We start from the raw sequence: 18,590 nt of genomic DNA on the forward strand, positions 1-18,590 counted from the left end.
GCGTCCGGTGGGTGAGGCGCCAGGGGTCCCTTACCCCACTTTCGCGCAAGTCCCTCAGTACCTCCTCGGACACAGAGGTTCCGCTTCGGGCATCTCTGGGCGTGAGCATCCGTCGCTGAAGCCCGCTCCTTTTCGAGCAGCCTGGGCTTGGCAGTGTTGTGCGGGGGGGAATGGGGTTGGTGGGCGGAAAGCGGCCAGAGGCAAGCTCCACTAGCACGTCCAGCCAATGCATGGAAACCTTGCTCTTGTCCTCGCTCACCTTCCAGTAGCCACCTCCTATTCCCTGTACCCGGTCACTTTGACATTTTCAAATTTTACTATGGCTATAGTACTGGAAGACTTTTACCTTTTTTTTTTCAATTTCCAGAGAAAATCACAACAACCTCTCCAAGTCCGATAAGGTCCAGCAGAAAGTTATTTTCGAAAAGGATTACAGGAAAAACGATTTTGCATATTTTAGACGAACAAATTGAAGAGAATGTTATTCTAGGTGCCTAAGGCTGCTTTATATTCACATTGCTTAATCTCCTCTTACTTGAAACAATTTTAAAAATCTCACTGAAACTAAGCGAGGGTATGGACTGCACAGGAGTTGGAAGGAACACAAGGAATTGGGTCGGTGAGCATCAATCTAGAATTTAGGAAGCAAACCATTTTATTCCCCCTAAATCCAGTGAAGGAAGAAAAACAAACATCCCAGAGTTTTAAAGCACATCCCAAAGACTGGAGAATGTTTTGTCTTTTCTCTATGTCTGAAAAGTTGTCATTTACAGGAGGGTGGTACTTCTCAATCGCCTGAGATTGCCTCTTGTTTCTACGCTGAAGCAGAAAGTAAAACACAGCTAAATTTGATCCCCTTTACTCTCCCGGCCATTCAAACCACCAGCATATTAACAAGGTTGAAGAAGTTAGATTTTGATTCAGAGCCTTGGGAATGGGCTACAGGTTGAGAAAATTCTCTTTCCTTCCCACTGGAGTCCTCTTCCTCAAGGAAGAGACTGAAAAACAAACAGTGAGATGTCCCTGAATTTGGGCCCCAAGCCCCGAGTGAGAGAAACTGTTCCCAATTGCGTGGAATTGGCTTTTAACTCTTTAATTGGGCAGAGGGAACATCAAAACTTCTCTTTGAAATGAATTCCACTTTATGATCGATTAATGGCAATTTATTGAACTGCTAGGAAGGAGCTACATGAAAGTAAATTCCACTAAAATTTCTTTTTAATATCCTAGTTTTATTCTGCAATTCTAACAGTATCTATACTGTGAAAATAAAGACACCTTTAGTCTTGAAGTTAATAAGTGAAATTAAATCACTTTAGCAAGAGTAAATGTTTCAAGATAGAATCTCAATGAAATACTGGTTTTCTCTTCAGAAAGGTTTACCTCTCACTTTCGTAAACTAGCTGATTTCATTATCTCTGAAATCTATCTGTCATTTGTGTCATCTTATTCTGAAAACTGCAAAGACATTACTTAGCAAGGATACATGAATAGAGCTGATTTGGAGAACTGACTTGCAGCCAGCCAGGGCCTTCCTTGCCAGTGGTTTATTTAAATCATGAGTTGGCATTTCATGCTACATTATTCTGCCAACCAAAGGGGATAAACACAATGGTAACCTCAGAGATTTTCCCCCACAAACTCATTTTGTCATGTTTTACTGACAGGAGTTGTGTTTGGATTTGGGAGAGTAGCTGAGAAGGTTTTGTGGATTCAAGCTGTTAATAATATTAGTTAAAAACATCTCTGTAAAAGGTGGGGTTTTCAGGCATGATCTGTTACTTAGGAATAATACTCTAGTAATGAACTACATGGTGATTTAATTTTAAAGAAAAAAAGGGGGAAATAGAGAAACCTACATATCCTGAAGCCTCACTAAAAAACTAAGTGGGGAGGAATTACAGTTTGACTTAGTGAAAAAAATAAGTAAAAGATGGTTCAGTTATTTTCATACAATTTTAAGTAGGTCTTAACAGGTAAAAATCTTTCACAGTCAGTTCAAATGAATAGATAAAGCTACTTTTATTGACATATAGACGATTATTAAAAGAATGTTGAACTTTTCCTTCTTTACATATTTAAAACCCTATTTTTATGTTATGTACATGTCAACTTTAGCTTTGGTGAAATAATTACAATCTTTTGAATTTAGTTTATCTTGTATTCATGTTAACATTTGTGCCCATTTCTAAGACTGGGGAATAGAACTAAAACCATATTCATCTTTTAGAAATGAGTTCTTTTTAATGAGTCTTTATGAAATGGTTATATAAAGATAAGATTGTACAAATTCAATTCATATGACCCAATCCTTTAATAATGGTAACATACAAATAGCAAAAAAGGGACACTTAAAATAGATGTGTGTCAAATATTTTGCCTTGTCATTTTTTACAAGAGAGAAAAAATTAGAAGGAAATTTACATTATATAAGATATACTTGGACATGCATAACTAAGTCTGAGAGCACATATCAATTATTTCTTAATAGGAAGAAATTGCCTTTCATCTCTGCTTTGCCTGGAAAAGTAACTCTAATTGCTTATAATTTCTGATGCTATAATTTGCTTTCCTTTAAAGATACACAGTTTGGAGAAAACCTCATAACTAACATATTGTGAAACTGCTTTTGTAAAATATAGGGATATAGAGGAATTTGTGGATTCAGAAAGTGGAAGTAGACTAAAGGATTTAGACTGTTGACTTAGATATTTGACAGTGTTGGTGTTGATCCATTCTCAAACTTCTGTTTATAAACTTGATTTCAGCAGGATGCTGAAGGGATTAAAAGAAGACCACAGCAATAATAGACTGAAGGTGAAGACATCCATCTGAGTGTGGTGTCCTGTCACTCGCATCAAGAGCTCTTAAAACAGCTTTTGAAAAATTCTCATAGGAAGTTTTTCTTTGCATGCATGGAATAATTTTTAGCATGGACTGCTACACTGTCATTGTTTATTTTATTTATTTGGCACTTAAAACATAATAAAAAGAAGTGCCGAATGGAGGCAACCATAGGAACACATTAGAAAGAAACAAAGGTCCTTTTTACATTGGAAAGCAGACCTCAAAGCTATGGAGAGTTACCTCGGCAGAAAGGAAGTGCAAATAGTAGTCGTCAATTAAGGCACTTTTAGTTTTTGTTCTTAACTTCATACTGTAAATGCTTCACATCATATTTGAAGATGAAAGTTCAGTTGTGGACTATGAAATTTAACCTCCCCAGGTGGCATTACTGTTTCATCTTTCTTTAGGAGAAGGATGAGACAACCAATTTTTAAAGTAATTAAACTCACAGAATTATCCAACAAATTTAAAACATTGCAATGTAAATTTTAAAAAATTGTATGTCATTTTATATGGCTCATGCAGTGTACTGTCACAGTGAGTCAGAGTGGAAATTTGGCAGTTGTCCAGATAATTCGAAAAATAAAACAGCTAAATATGACCATATAATAAATAATACTGAACAGCTCAGGTCTCAGAGTAGGCTTTCACTAAGAAAAGTTCTTCCCATTTAGTAAATTATTGCCTATCCTCCTAAGCATAGCTAATTCTTTCTTCAAACATACATGTGCTCAGAAGATAGTCATGACCTTAGTCGTGTTTATTGGTATTTGGAAATATTTTAAGAAGACAGTGATTCTCAAGTGCTTCAAAATGACTACATATTATTACCCCTGAGCTTTCTTTTTCTCTGTGGATATTCAGTGGCAAAATAAATTAACACTGTAATCTGTATCAATTTATATAACTTTGCCCCTGTGTTTATGAGGGAGTGGCTATTACCAGGCAATTAATGCCTTTTATTATTTTTGGTAATGAATGTGGTAAAACATTTTTTCAGTAATACAACGTAATAGCTCAATTATGAAACAACTATTGTCTTTAGAAAAACAGGCTGTATCTGTGCATTTAAAGTGAAGTGCTATGGGGGTGGGAGATTGAGAAATGTTGGTCAAAGGACACAAAAATCCACTGACAGGAGCTCAAGAAATCTATTGTATGTCATGGTGACTGTAGTTCATAAGTTGTACTTGAAAATTGCTAAGGGAGTAGATAGATGTTAAGTGTTTTCACCCTCTAAAAAAATCATAAGCATGTGAGGGGATTGATATATATGTTAATTAGCTAGACTTCATTATTCCACTAGTATACACACGTAAATATATACAATTTTTATCTGGTAATTAGAATATAATAAAACGAAGTGCTAAATTGAGGCAACCGTACCAACAAATTCAAAAGAAACAACTACGCTTTTTTACCTTGGGTAGCAGACCTCAAAGCTATGGAGAATTACCTCAGCAGAAAGGAAGTCCCAATAGTAGGTGTTAAAAAGAAGACATGTCAAAGCACATGTTGTCAAATAGTTATGTAGGCGAGTAACTGGAGAACTGGAGAGAACCCCCAGGTTTTAAAAGTGGAATGGAAAGAGGGAAACCTGGTGCTGATTGCCACCTTTGAAGCACACAAAGTGGCAGACCTGATCCCTGGATGCCCAGAGCTCTAAAGGTCACATATTTTGGAAACTCAGCCTACTGGTCTCATTTCATGGGACATGGCCCTACCTTCTCTGGGAAAGCCCTACGGCTTCAACCAGATGAAATTATCTTAGCTACTTTCTTAAGAAGGTAGGAGCCTGAATAATACCATGGAAAGTATGATGAACTGGATATCAATACCCTCGGTTCGGACCCATGGTGAGAAGCAGAGTCACCCTTCTAGCCCTCAGTTTATTCATCTGCGCAATAAGGAAACAGGACTAGATGATCTCTACAGATGTTTATGGCACCAGACTCTGAAACTGGAAATTTGAAAGTAGTATATAATGTTTGCAAACATTTCTGACATGAGGGATATTTTCAACCTGAGATGTTTCTTGAAGAATAGCATATTATAAACTTTACTGGAAAACCAGTAATTCTATGAGGCATATTATTAAAGGCCTGGCAGTAATAGCCAGAGATTCTTTAGAATTCCAGGGAAGTGTAACTCTAAAAGGAGCCATGTTTTCCAAGCTTCAGTGAATGAAGTTGAGATCTCTCATAGCCATTTTCAGAAGCCAGAGTGTCCACGTGTTTTATGTGGGCTTGAGTCAACATGGTATGTATATCTAGTGGCTGCTCCTTGAGAAATAAAAGTTCAACCTTTCTAACTTTCATGAGACTAAGAACAAAAGATACCCATTCTTATATTTAGTAAAGTTGGGGCTTCCAAACTAGAACTTTTTCATGTTCATCTATTATATAGTTCATGTATATTTCAATGTGCAGTAATATATAGCCTATTTAATAAAGGAAATTACTAGCATTATTAATTACAACATCCTTTTTGGTGATTAGGATCCCCAAACCCTCCTGCCTAGGATAGATGAATGCTTAAATAATAGATTTCTGGAAGAAAATGAACAATAATACATATTTTGTTAGGGTTCTTAGCTTAGTCAGAAATGTTGTTACTTTGTTTATTCTAAAGAATATTTGAAAATCATTTTTTGCAGAGCTGACAGTAAATTTACCATTAGACTCACCCATTTTTGTTTCAAACCTGTGGAAATAAATAAAATGTAGAAAGAGACAACCAGAAAACATGACTAGACATGCAGAGCCCTCATGACCTAATCACCTTTGAGAGTTCCCATCTCTCAACACTGTTGCTTTGGGGATTAAGCTTCCAACATACATGAACACATTCAAACCATAACAAAAAGACACAAAGTGATAAGCAGAGCTGGTACCATGGGCTTGCTGGGCTCTGGGCTGGAAGATGGCCATAAGGCTTTGTACTCTTACAGGGGAATATGACTAAAAGTCCTGAGCTGGGCTCACTTAGTGAAAGGCTTGTCTGCGGCTCTCATGCCTACACAGGAGAGTGAAAATGATTACTGTTGACTTGCTGCCCTGATTATATCTCTATTAAAGCTTTTGCCCTGACCAAGCGGGAGGAAAAAGCCATAGACTCATGACCAAGAACTGGGCTAGATGGTCCTCTGACTTTGTACTGGGATTTGCATTATCTCTGCTATCACAGCAGAGCAGGAGCTCTGAAATACACACACAAGAACAGGCAGTGGACTGAGACATGTGCATGTGGTGATGGGAGGGACAGGTGCAAACGGAAAAGTGTTAGCAGGGAAGATAAGGGAGTAATTGCTTATATACCAAAATACATTGTTATTATTTAGTCAGAATTCACCGTGGAAGTAAGGATACCTCTCAAAACAAATACATGTCAAATTAGGGTTCTCTCAACAAGAAAGAAGGGAGAATGATATTGGGTAGACAACTAGAAGTATCTTATACAAAATAATGAGGCATTTAAAAATCATAGTATTTCATTCAAAATACAACATATACATATTGCTCCACAGAGAAATTTTATCAAATCCTTTTCTTAACAGAGTGTTTGAGACACTAGATGACCTTACTTACAAAACTGGACAAAGATATGCTAAGAAAATGAGGTTATTGACCAGATCATTTGGAAACATTGATGAAAAAAAAATCTTCAATATATTTCAGTCTGTATTAGTCCATTTCCATACTGCTATAAGGAACTACTGAGACTGGGTAATTTACAAAGAAAAAAGGTTTAATTGACTCACAATTCTGCATGACTGGAGAAGCCTCAGGTAACTTACAGTCATGGCAGAAGGCGAAGAGGAAGCCAGGCACGTCTTAACATGGCGGCAGGAGTTGGGGGCGGAACTGCCACACACTTTTAAGCCATCAGCTCTCATAAGAATTCACTCACTATCATGAGAACAGCAAAGGGGAAACTGCCCCCATATTCCAGTCAGCTCCCGCCAGGTGCATCCACACTTGGGGATTACAATTTGAGATGAGATTTGGGTGGGGACACGGAGCCAAACCATATCACAGTATAATTTAGAAAAAAGATACAGGTAGGAGGGATTTATCCTAGAATTGAAGTTAAGGTCTGTCAATTAAAACATACCACCTTAGCAGATAAAGGGAGGAAAAAAAATACATGATCTCAATGGATGTAGAAAAAGCATTCAATAAAATTCCACCCTCATTCATTGTGAAAATCAAAATAACCAATGGACACATATACATATGTAACAAACCTACATGTTCTGAACTTGCACCTGGAACCTAAAGTAAAATAATCGAAAAAAAAAAAGAAAATCCAAATAGATGGAATCTTCCTTAATTTGATTAAGTGTAGTCATCAAAAATCTGCAGAAACATACACAATGGATAAATTTTAGAAGCTTTCCCACTGAAGACTAAAACAAGATAAAGATGTCTACTATAGTTACACCTCACAAACATTATTTTGTTGGTCCTAGCCAATCTAACAAGACAAAAGGGGAGAAAAAGTCATGAGCATTTGAAAGGAAGAGGCCAAATATACTTATTTGTTAGCAGTATGATTATATACTTAGAAATCTTAAAAGAATTTGTAGACATTGAAATAAAACTACTAACAGAGATCAGCAAGATTGCTAGACTCAAGAGATCAACTTAAAACAATTAGTAACCTTAATATACTAAGTAATAATAACTTAGAAAATGTAATAGGAAAGGATCCCAAATATTACAATGTATGCAGAGATAAAATGTGTTCAAGATTATGAAATAAAATTGTGAAATATTATATAAGGCCACATAAATGACCTGAATAAGTATAAACAGATATCACATTATGGTTGGAAACAGTTAACATTATAAAAATAGCGATTTTTCCATCAATAATTTAAAAATCCAATTTCATTTCAATCAACATCCCAACAAGAGGTTTTTCATCAGATTTGACAAGGTGATTCTAAAATTTCTTTAGTAGAACAAAGACTTAAGAATAATTAAGACAATTAAGAAGCATGAAGTATCTTCTTTGTGCTTCTTAATTGTCTTAAAGATTGAGACATTTATAAAGTCATATTAATTTATACAAAATGACATTCATATTATAGACCAATGAAATAATATTAGAAACAGATCTATATCAATGTAGAAACAATAAATGGCAGAGGTAATATTAAAAGATGCAGAAATAGGATAGGCTATCAAGTACATGGTGCTGGGATGATTCCTTTTCCATATTTAAAAATAAAATTTGATGTTTAACTTACAACATGTGCAAAAAATATACTCATTAGACTTATTTTAATGCAAATTAAACCTTGAAGAAACCTTGAAGAAAATAAAGGATATATCTTTATCAACATGCTGTAGGAACATACTTTTTGTTTTTTTTTTTTTCTGAGATGGAGTCTTGCTCTGCCGCCCAGGGTGGAGTGCAGTGTCGCGATCTTGGCTCACTGCAACCCTGCCTCCCAGGTTCAAGCAATTCTCCTGCTTCAGCCTCTCGAGTAACTGGGATTACAGGTGACTGCCACCACACCAGGCCAACTTTTTTTGTATTTTTAGTAGAGATGGGGGTTTCACTATGTTGGCCAGGCTGGTCTCAAACTCCTGACCTCATGATCCGCCTGCGTCAGCCTCCCAAAGTAAGGAACATACTTTTAAAAATACATCAGAGAAAGGGTGAGCCATATTGGAAAAAATTAGTAAATTTGACTTTGTTAAAATTAAAACTTCAGTTTAATAAAATACACAACAAAAATGGAAATACAAGTTGTGTTGTGAGAAGATATTTGTGAAGTATACTGCCGACAAATAATTAGAATCCAGACTTTATAAGAATTCCTATAGATAAATTAGAAAGACAGTCTACTAGAAAAAAATAGTAAAGAATATGAAACATTAATTTGCAGAAGAGAAAACTAGATAATTATTAAATATAAAAATCTTACTAATAGTGGTAACCAGAGTAATGAAAGTGAAACCAATAAGATAACTTTTACAACCACTGGATTGGAAAAAAATGACATGAATTTGAACAATACCAAAACTTGGCAAAGATATGGAGCAAAGGAAAATTTCAAACACTTGATAGAAATGTAAATTGTTACAGTCAAATTTGAAAGAACTTTGAAAATGTGTAGTATTACTACGAAGATTCACATATTCTTCAAGCCAGCAATTTCATTTCTAGGTAGTATATACTCTGGAGAATTTCACACACACGTGCATAGGAAAATAAGTACAAGAAATTCCTTTGAAGCATTATTTGTAATAGCAAAATCCAAATATATTCCATGTTCTCACTGTCCTGTGAAAGCATAAAAAAATTGAAATTCATGGAGATAGGGAGTAGAATGATGGTTACCAGAGGCTGGGAAGGGTGGTGGAGGTGGAGGATAAAGAGGAGATGCCTAAGAGTTACAAAAATACAGTTGTGTGGAAGGAATAAGGTCTAGTGTTTGGTAATACAATAGGATGACTATGGTTAAGAATAACTTACTGCATATTTCCACATAATTAAGAGAGTGGAACTGGAATGCTCCTAACACAAAGAAATGGTAAATATTTGAGGTGGTGGATATCTCAATTACCCTCATTTGGTGATTACATATTTACGCTTGTATCAAAACATGATATGTACCCCACGTATTACTCTGCTCTTGTATTGCTAGAAAAAAATACCTGAGACTGGGTAATTTATAAGGAAAAGAGGTTTAATTGACTCATGGTTCTGCAGGCTTCATAGAAAGCATGGCGCTGACCCCTGCTCAGCTTCTAGGGAGGCTTCAGGAATGTTACAATCATGGCAGAAGGTGAAGGGGCAGCAAGAACATCTCAGGGCGAAAGCAAGAATAAGAGAGAGAGAGGGGGAGGTGCCACACACTTTCAAATGGCTAGATCTCTTGAGAACTCACTCACTATCGTGAGGACAGAACTCACTATTTAGAGGACAGGGTCTTGTTATGTTGCCCAGGCTGGTGTCAAACCCCTGGGCTAAAGGAATCTCTCCTTCTCAGCCTCCTTAGCAGCTGGGATTACAGGTATGAGTCACTGTGCCTAGCAGAATTTTTAAATGAACATCACCTTACATATTTTTCCTAGTTTTATCATTTGTGATAAATATTCTTAAATAATAGATTGTGTAGTTTTGTCTTTTATTAACTACATGTAAATTGATTCACACTGCATGTGGTGTTCTGTGACCTGCTTCCTACACTCAAATTTGGGTTTTTGACATTTATCCATGTTGATACATAAACTGTACTCTATTCACTACTGTTTAATAGTCTATTGCAAAAATTTCTGTATACTAATACTAGTTCGTTTTCATGTTGCTGATAAAGACATATCCGAGACTGGGCAATTTACAAAAGAAACAGGTTTAATGGAGAAGTCAGAGTTCCATGTGGCTTGGGAAGCCTCACAATCATGGTGGAAGGCAAGGAGGAGCAAGTCACATCTTATGTGGATGGCCCCAGGCAAAGAGAAAACTTACGTTGGGAAACTCCCGTTTTTAAAACCATTAGATCTCACGAGACTTATTCACTGTCACGAGAACAGCATGGGAAAGACCCATCTCCTTGATTCAATCATTTCCCATGGGGCCTCCCACAACACGTGGGAATTATGGGAGCTACAAGATGAGATTTTGGTGGGGACACAGAGCTAAACCGTATCAATAACATTACAGTTTATTCATTCTATAGTTAAGGTTATTCAATCTGTTTAATTTTTTGATATTAAAAAATGCAGCTTTGAATATGTCTCCTGGAACATATTTGTACAAGAAGTTCTCTAAATTATATACCTGATAGTGAAATTGCTAGTCATAGGGTTTATGCAGGTTTAACTTTACTAAGTAATCCCACCATGTTTTTCTGATTGTACTCATTTGCGTTTCTACTGATAAAGGATGAGAAAATTCCTATTTCTAAGTATTTTTTTTTCCAGTACACTGCCTTGTCAATTTTTAAATTGGCCAATATGTGTCATATATATTGAAATCTTATTTTCATTTTCATTTCCCTGATTCCTGATGACAATAAGCCATTAATGTTTCTACTTCTGTGAAATGTCTGTTATCTATTTTGCTCATTTTTTTCTAATTGGTTGCTTATCTTTTTCTTATAGATTTATAGGAGTTTTACATATATATTGGATACTAATCTTTTGCTATATGTGCTGTAAATATCTTCTCTTATGACTCACCTTTCCACTCTTTCATGGTTTCTTTTGATGAACAGAAGCTCTTAATTTTAATGTTGAAAAATTACCATTTATTCCTTTGTTGTTTTGTTGTCATGTTTTGCTTATTAAATTCTTCGCCTTCCTGAAATCAAAACAAAATATTGTTATATGTTGTCTTTTAAACATTTTAAATTTTCCCTTTCATATTTATTTCTCTAACTTACCAGAAATTAATTTATAGTGGTTTTTATTAGAGTGTGAGGTAGGGATTCATATTTTTCTGTATAATCTATCATCCCAGCATTTATTGACTAGTTTACTGTTTTCCCCGCGATTTACTGTCTGAGAAAAACCAAGTTTTTATATATGCATGGGTTTGTTTCCTGACTCTGTCTTCTATTGATTGCGTTGATTATTTCTTCCTTTACCAATGCCATACTGTCTTAATTAGTGTAGCTTTATAATAGATATTTATATGTGGTAGGATATGTTTTCAAACCTTGTTCTTCATGCTTAGAGTATCTTGGCTATTTTTGGATTGTTGAATGATCACAAAACATTTTTAATTATCTTGCTACATTCTATAAAAAATCTTCTATATCATTTTAGGAACAACTGACATATTTTTGCCGTTGAGTCTTTCAATGCAGGAATGTGAAATAGCCCTTGATTCATTTAGGTCTTTTAAATTGTCTTTCAAGATGTATTCTTAGGCACTTTATATATTTTGTTGTTCTTGTTAATACTATCTTTTTGAAATTATGTATTTTAATTTACTGTTTCTGGTAAAGAAAGGCATAATTGCATATCATTATTTTTTATATCTGCCATTCTGTTAAACTTGCTTTTAAAGGTCAATAATTTACATATCGTTTTTTATATATTCCATGTGAACAATAATATCTGTAAATGGCGACAATTTTCTTTCTGTTTGTAACTTCCTTTCTTTGCATACTTAAACCTTTTGTTTCTTTTTCTTGTCTTTACTCTACTGTCTGGTAACTCTAATACAAGGTTGACTAGAAATGGTAATAGGTAACCTTCTTGCCTTGTTCCTAATCTTAAATGGAATGTATCAAATATTTTACCATTAAGTATGTAATTTTCTCTCAGTTTTTGTAGATGTTCTTTATTAGGGAAAATAATTTATCATCTGTTATTAGTTTGCTAGAATTTAATTTTTTAAATTATGAATCACTGTTGAATTTTATTAAACAATTTTTCTGCATCAATTGAGATGACCCAATGGATTTTCTACTTAATCTGTTAATGCAGTAAATTACATTAATTGATTTTCTAATATTAACCAACTGTTGTCATGATATCTCATTTTTTTCCATACATTTTTGATTTGGTTGCTAATGTCTTTTATAGGATTTTTTTCATCTATGTTTATGAGTGAAATTGTATTGTTATTCTCATTTCTTATAGTACCCTTAGGTTGTTTTGTTACCTAGACAATGCTAGCCTCATGTAAAGAGTTGGGAAGGTTTTCCCGTACTTATTTTCTGAAAGAAGTTGCTTATGATGGATGTTCTAGCACTATTGCTTGCAGAGGTCAACACCAAAGCAGCTGATCCTATTCCTGAAGTCATTTTTAAAGACACTATATTTGCCTGTTTTTAAGAAATTAAAATATTGGCATTTTAGGAGATTAGATTTTGGGGTTATTATAGCAGCAGAGAAAGTATATTCATCTTTTCCTAGCCTCTGTCACCTATAATCTTCTTTATGATGGAAGTAATGCACATCTTTACAGTGAGGTCTGATTGTGTATGAAGTCTTATAACAGTTAGATACAGAGGAAAAGGGAGGTATTAATTTACCATTCTCTAACTCATCAGTAGTCTCGGAAAGTATCCAGCAATTTGAGAAAAAAATTCTGCCTGTTAAAATTTTCAGATTTTCTTGCTAAGGAGGGTGAGGTTTTAGGTTTTTAAGTTTTAGGTAGGCGAACGACAGTTATACCTCAAGTGTTCCAATCCTTAGCTGATAGAAAAGGAAGATCTCCTTTACAGTAGTTCATCAAATACATTGTCCTCAGAAATTCAGGGGACGCAGCATCTTCTTCAGGAACAAGTGTTCCTTGTTTAACTATTGCATGGTTGAAGCTCACAGCTGTTAGATTGGGTCCCCATACCAATTTATTCCAGTGGATTATCACTGCAACCAATTCAGAGAAACATTTCCCATATAACCATTATTGTAAAAGTTCAGCTCCTTTACATTTGTTAGAGGATTAGGTTACCGCTTCTAGTAACTGCTCACTTACGTTCTTCAGTCTCATAACAAGGACTTTCAAAACATTTTACTTAACACATCCCATTTCTACGTAAACAAGATAGGCTTCAAGTGAAATGCTTTTCTTGTCTGGGTTAAATTTGAGACATAAGTGCACTTCAGAATTTAAATGTAGTAGAATAAATAAGTGAACCATGTAAGAGTGACCTCACCTGCATCTGCATTTTCAGACTAACTGTTGAGGTTTGTCAGGAGAGTCTGAAAATACACCAATTACTGATACCTACTCTTGATTTCCAACTTGCACTTAAGACCTATCTAAATATAGGCAGTGAATAGAGTGTCAAAAATAGAAGATGTAAGAAGTTGGAGAAAAATTACTTACCATGTTGTAGTATTACAACATTTTAAAATATTTTCTTTCTTTCCCTTTTTCTTTTGGTTTATTAAAATAATTTTTAAATTAAGGTATAGCTTGCATACAGAAAAGTTTGCTCTTTTCAGTGTATAGCTAATTTTGACAAAGCCATACAAAAGTATAACCCCTACCACAATTAAGATGTAGAACAATTTCATCACTCAAAACAAAACAAAACAAAACAAAACAAAACAAAACAAACACAGAACCCTCACCCTCCTTCATATAGGCATAATTCAGAGATATGGTAGATTTGGTTCCAGATCACTGCAATAAATGAATACTGCAATAAAGAGAGTCACACAAATTTTCTGATTTCCCAGTATATATAAAAGTTATGTTTACACTATACTATAAGGTGTGCAATAACATTATGTCTAAAAAATGTACATGCCTTAATTTAAAAATATTTTGTTGCTGAAAATGCTAATGATCTATTGAGCCATCATAATCTTTTTGCTGGTGGAGAGTCTTGCCTTGATGCTGATGGCTGTTCAATGGTCAAGGTAGTGATTAATGAAGGTTTGGGGTATCTGTGGCAATTTCTTAAAATAAGGAAACAATGAAGTTTGCAATTATCAGTTGACTCTTTCACAAAAAATTTCTCCATAGCATACAATGCTGTTGATAGCATTTTATCCACAGCAGAACTTTTTTCAAAATTGCAGTCAACCCACTCAACCCCTGCTGCTGATTCATCCAATGGGTAATTGTAATATTCAAAATTCTTTGTTATCACTTTAACAATGTTCACAGCATCTTCATCAGGAGTAACATTCCATCTCAAGACATCCTTTTCTCACACTTACAAAGCAACTCCAAATCCATTCAAGTTTCATCATGACATTGCAGCAATTCAGTAACATCTTCAGCTCCGCTTCTAATTCTAGTTCCCTTGCTATTTCCACCACATCTTCAGTTTCCTCTCCTATTGAAGTCTTGAACCCCTCAAAGTCACCTGTTTTGACCATATTTTGACCTGTTCCTAGATTCATGGATGTTCTTAATGGCATCTAGAATGGTGAATCCTTTCTAGAAGGTTTTGAATTTACTTTGCCCAGATCCATCAGAGGAATCACTCTCTATGGTAGCTATAGCTTTACAAAATGTTTTACTTTTCTTTCTTTTTTTTTTTTTTTAGGCAGAGTCTCGCTCTTTTGCTCAGGCTGGAGTGCAGTGGCAAGATCTCGGCTCACTGCGAGCTCCGTCTCCCGGGTTCATGCCATTCTGCCTCAGCCTCCCGAGTAGCTGGGACTACAGGTGTCCGCCACCATGCCCAGCTAATTTTATTTTATTTTTTGTATTTTTAATAGAGACGGGGTTTCACCTTGGTAAGAGTGGTCTTGATCTCCTGATCTTGTGATCTGCCTGCCTCGACCTCCCAAAGTGCTGAGATTACAGGCGTGAGCCACCACGCTTACCCACAAAATGTTTTTCTCAATTAATGACTTGAAAGTCACAATTATTCCTTGATTCATGGACTATGGAATGGATGGATGTTGTATTAGTGGGCATGCAAACAGCATTAATCTCCTTGTACATCTTCATCAGAGCTCTTGGGTGACCAGATGTATTGTTAATGAGCAGTAATATTTTGAAAGGATTTCTTTTCTTTTTTTCCTGAGCAGTAGATCTCGTCAATGGGCCTAACATATCCAGTAAACCATGCTGTAAACAGATATGCTATAATCGAGGCTTTGCTGTTCCACTCATAGTACACGGGCAGAGTAGATTTAGCGTAATTCTTAAGGGCTCTAGGATTTTTGGAATGGTAAATGAACATTGCCTTCAACATAAAGCCACCAGCTGCATTAGCCCCTAACAAGGGAGTCAGACTGTCCTTTGAAACTTTAAAGCCAGGCATTGACTCCTCTAGCTATTAAAGTCCTAGATGACATTTTCTTCCAATACAAGGCTGTTTTGCTTACAATGAAAGTCTGTCATTTCATGCAGCCGCTTTATCAATGATCTTAGCTAGACGTTCTGGATAACTCGCTGCAGCTTTTGCATCAGCACTTGCTGCTTCTCCTTGTACTTTTATGTTACAAGGAGACAGATTCTTTTCTTAAACCTCATGAACCATTCTTTGATAGCTTAAAACTTTTCTTCTGTGTTTTCTTCACCTCTCTCAGTTTTCACAAAACTGAAGAAAGTTAGGTCTTTGCTCTGGATTAGGCTTTGACCTGAGGGAAAGTTGTGGTTGGTTTGATCTTCTATCCAGATCACCAAAACTTTCTCCATCTTTGCAGTAAGGCTGTTTCTTTTTGTTCTCATTTATGTGTTCACTGGAGTAGCACTCTTAAATTCCTTCAGGAATTTTTCCTTTGCATTTGTAACTTGGCTAACTGCTTGATGCAAAGGGCCTAGATTTCTTTTAAATGAATGTCAAATATATATTGCTAATTGAAAGCAGCTACATCAAGAAAAGCTAGACATTGTATTCCATTTATATGACATCCTAGAAAAAGCAAAACTACAATGACAGAGAATTGCCAAGGTGGTTGCCAAGGTCTGGGATGAGAGGTGGCAGGGTTTAACTACAGGCATACTTCATTTTATTGAACTTTGCTTTATTGTACTTTGCAGATATTACGTTTTCTTTTAAACAAATTGAAGGTTTCTGGTGGCAACCCTGCATCAAGCAAACCTACCATTACCATTTTTCCAACAGCACGTGTCTCTGTGTCACATTTTTGTAATTCTCTCAGTATTTCAAACTTTTTTGTTATTATTATATCTGTTAGGGAAATCTGTAATCAGTGATCTTTTTGATGTTGTTGTTGTAATTGTTTGGGGTGCCACAAACCATGCCTATATAAGATAGCAAACTTAATGGAAAAGTGTTGTATGTGTTCTGACTACTCCAATGACCAGTCATTCCACCATCTCTCTCCTTCTCTTCAAGTCTCCGTATTATCTGAAACACAACAATATTGAAATTAGGTCAATTAATAACCCTACAATAGTCTCTAAGTGTTCAAGTGAAAGGAGGAGTCACGTGTCTTTCACTTTAGATCAAAAGCTAGAAATGATTTGACATTCATTTAAGTTGTTGTGTGAATTAACCGTTTTTTCCTTTTTATTGTTGAGTAGCATTCTATTGTAATGATGTGCCACAATTTGCTTATCCATTTGCCAGATGAAGAACATTTGTTTTTTTTTCAATTTTTGCATATTTCCTTTGTATTATATTTTTCATTTTGTAAGATTTAAAATTAAGCCACAATTTATAAATGAATAAAAGTATGTGACAGGTTATTTCCCAGTCACGTAGTGAATGTGTGCTGCCTTCAGATACACTGCTGATCTTTTCTCTTACCTGTGCTTTCCTTTTGCTTGCCTGTTAAGTTCTAGAGTTTCTGTCTTATGACGTGCTTGAAACTGCATTTTCAAACCTTTCCACACTGATCTTCCTCTCATGGAAGCATGACCTTATCTCAGAACTCAGGTTACAATAATATATTCAATGGTTTGAATATTTGATCAATTTCTGTACTTCCCAATTGCTTTTAAGCTCCATAGGAAGGAGGCCCTATCTCCTTTTACCGACCACTATTACCCTAGGACCTTACACAACACAGAGCCCATAGTAGGCTCTCAATAAGTATTTGTGGAAGGCATGAATCCTCACACTATTAGTCTAAGCAAATTATTTCCCTTAGTGCATTTCTGAGTCCATCTCATCTTCCACATCTCAAAATTATTCATTCATTTATCTATCTTTCTTCTATCTATCTGCCTGCCTCTCTGTCTATTTATATTTTTCTCAGAAGAAGAAATGCCTATCATTTCCTTCATGGCTAACCCCTTACTGTTCTACCACTCTAACCATTACTAATCTCCTTACTATCATTCTTACCACTCTCCCTAAATCCTTCGGTACCTTGTCATATAAATCATGCCAATATTCTCTTTTTCTCTCTTTTTCCTCCTCTTCCTCTATTTACTGCTTCCCTTCATCCTGGAAACATGTGGTACTCCATCTTCTAGGAGTCATCACTTTGTATTACTGTCCTGTCTGACTGCCTTCACCTCTCAGGCAGCCAGCTGGTGGAGACTTAAAAGCTCCAGGGCCTGGGATAAGTTGGAGTGTTGGTAGGAATACAGGAAAGGATGTGCATTAGATGATCTGAGAAGCAGCATCTGGAGGACAAAAAGGATACAAAGACCTGGGAAGATTAGTTATGAAATTCCTCAGTCTAAAGCAACTACAGAGGTGGAAGAATCTGAAGCCTGAGTCTCCTCACTCTGTTGAGTAAAAGCATGTATGGGGACTGGGACGGGAGTGCAAATGGCAACCCATGTACCATTTGTCTGAATATTTCACAAGTAAAAATCAAGCTAAGAAACTGCTCAACAGAATAGGTTTACTTCCTACTTCGAAAATATACTTCATAACAATAAATACAACACAATGTGTGAAGCTATATTTATGGGACTCATATTTGTCAAAAAATAAAAGACAACTGGGTTTAATTGTTATTGCACACATTTAAGAACTCTGTTGATGTTTGGATGAGTAACAGTATAGCCAAAAATGACAAAATGGATTTTTCTTTTTTTTTTTTTTTTTTTTTATTTTTTATTTTTTTATTATACTTTAAGTTCTAGGGTACATGTGCATAACGTGCAGGTTTGTTACATATGTATACATGTGCCATGTTGGTGTGCTGCACCCATCAACTCGTCAGCACCCATCAATTCATCATTTATATCAGGTATAACTCCCCAATGCAATCCCTCCCCCCTCCCCCCTCCCCATGATAGGCCCCAGTGTGTGATGTTCCCCTTCCCGAGTCCAAGTGAGCTCATTGTTCAGTTCCCACCTATGAGTGAGAACATGCGGTGTTTGGTTTTCTCTTCTTGTGATAGTTTGCTAAGAATGATGGTTTCCAGCTGCATCCATG

Source organism: Piliocolobus tephrosceles, chromosome 5, assembly GCF_002776525.5.
Source record: "Piliocolobus tephrosceles isolate RC106 chromosome 5, ASM277652v3, whole genome shotgun sequence".
Classification (NCBI taxonomy): domain Eukaryota; kingdom Metazoa; phylum Chordata; class Mammalia; order Primates; family Cercopithecidae; genus Piliocolobus; species Piliocolobus tephrosceles.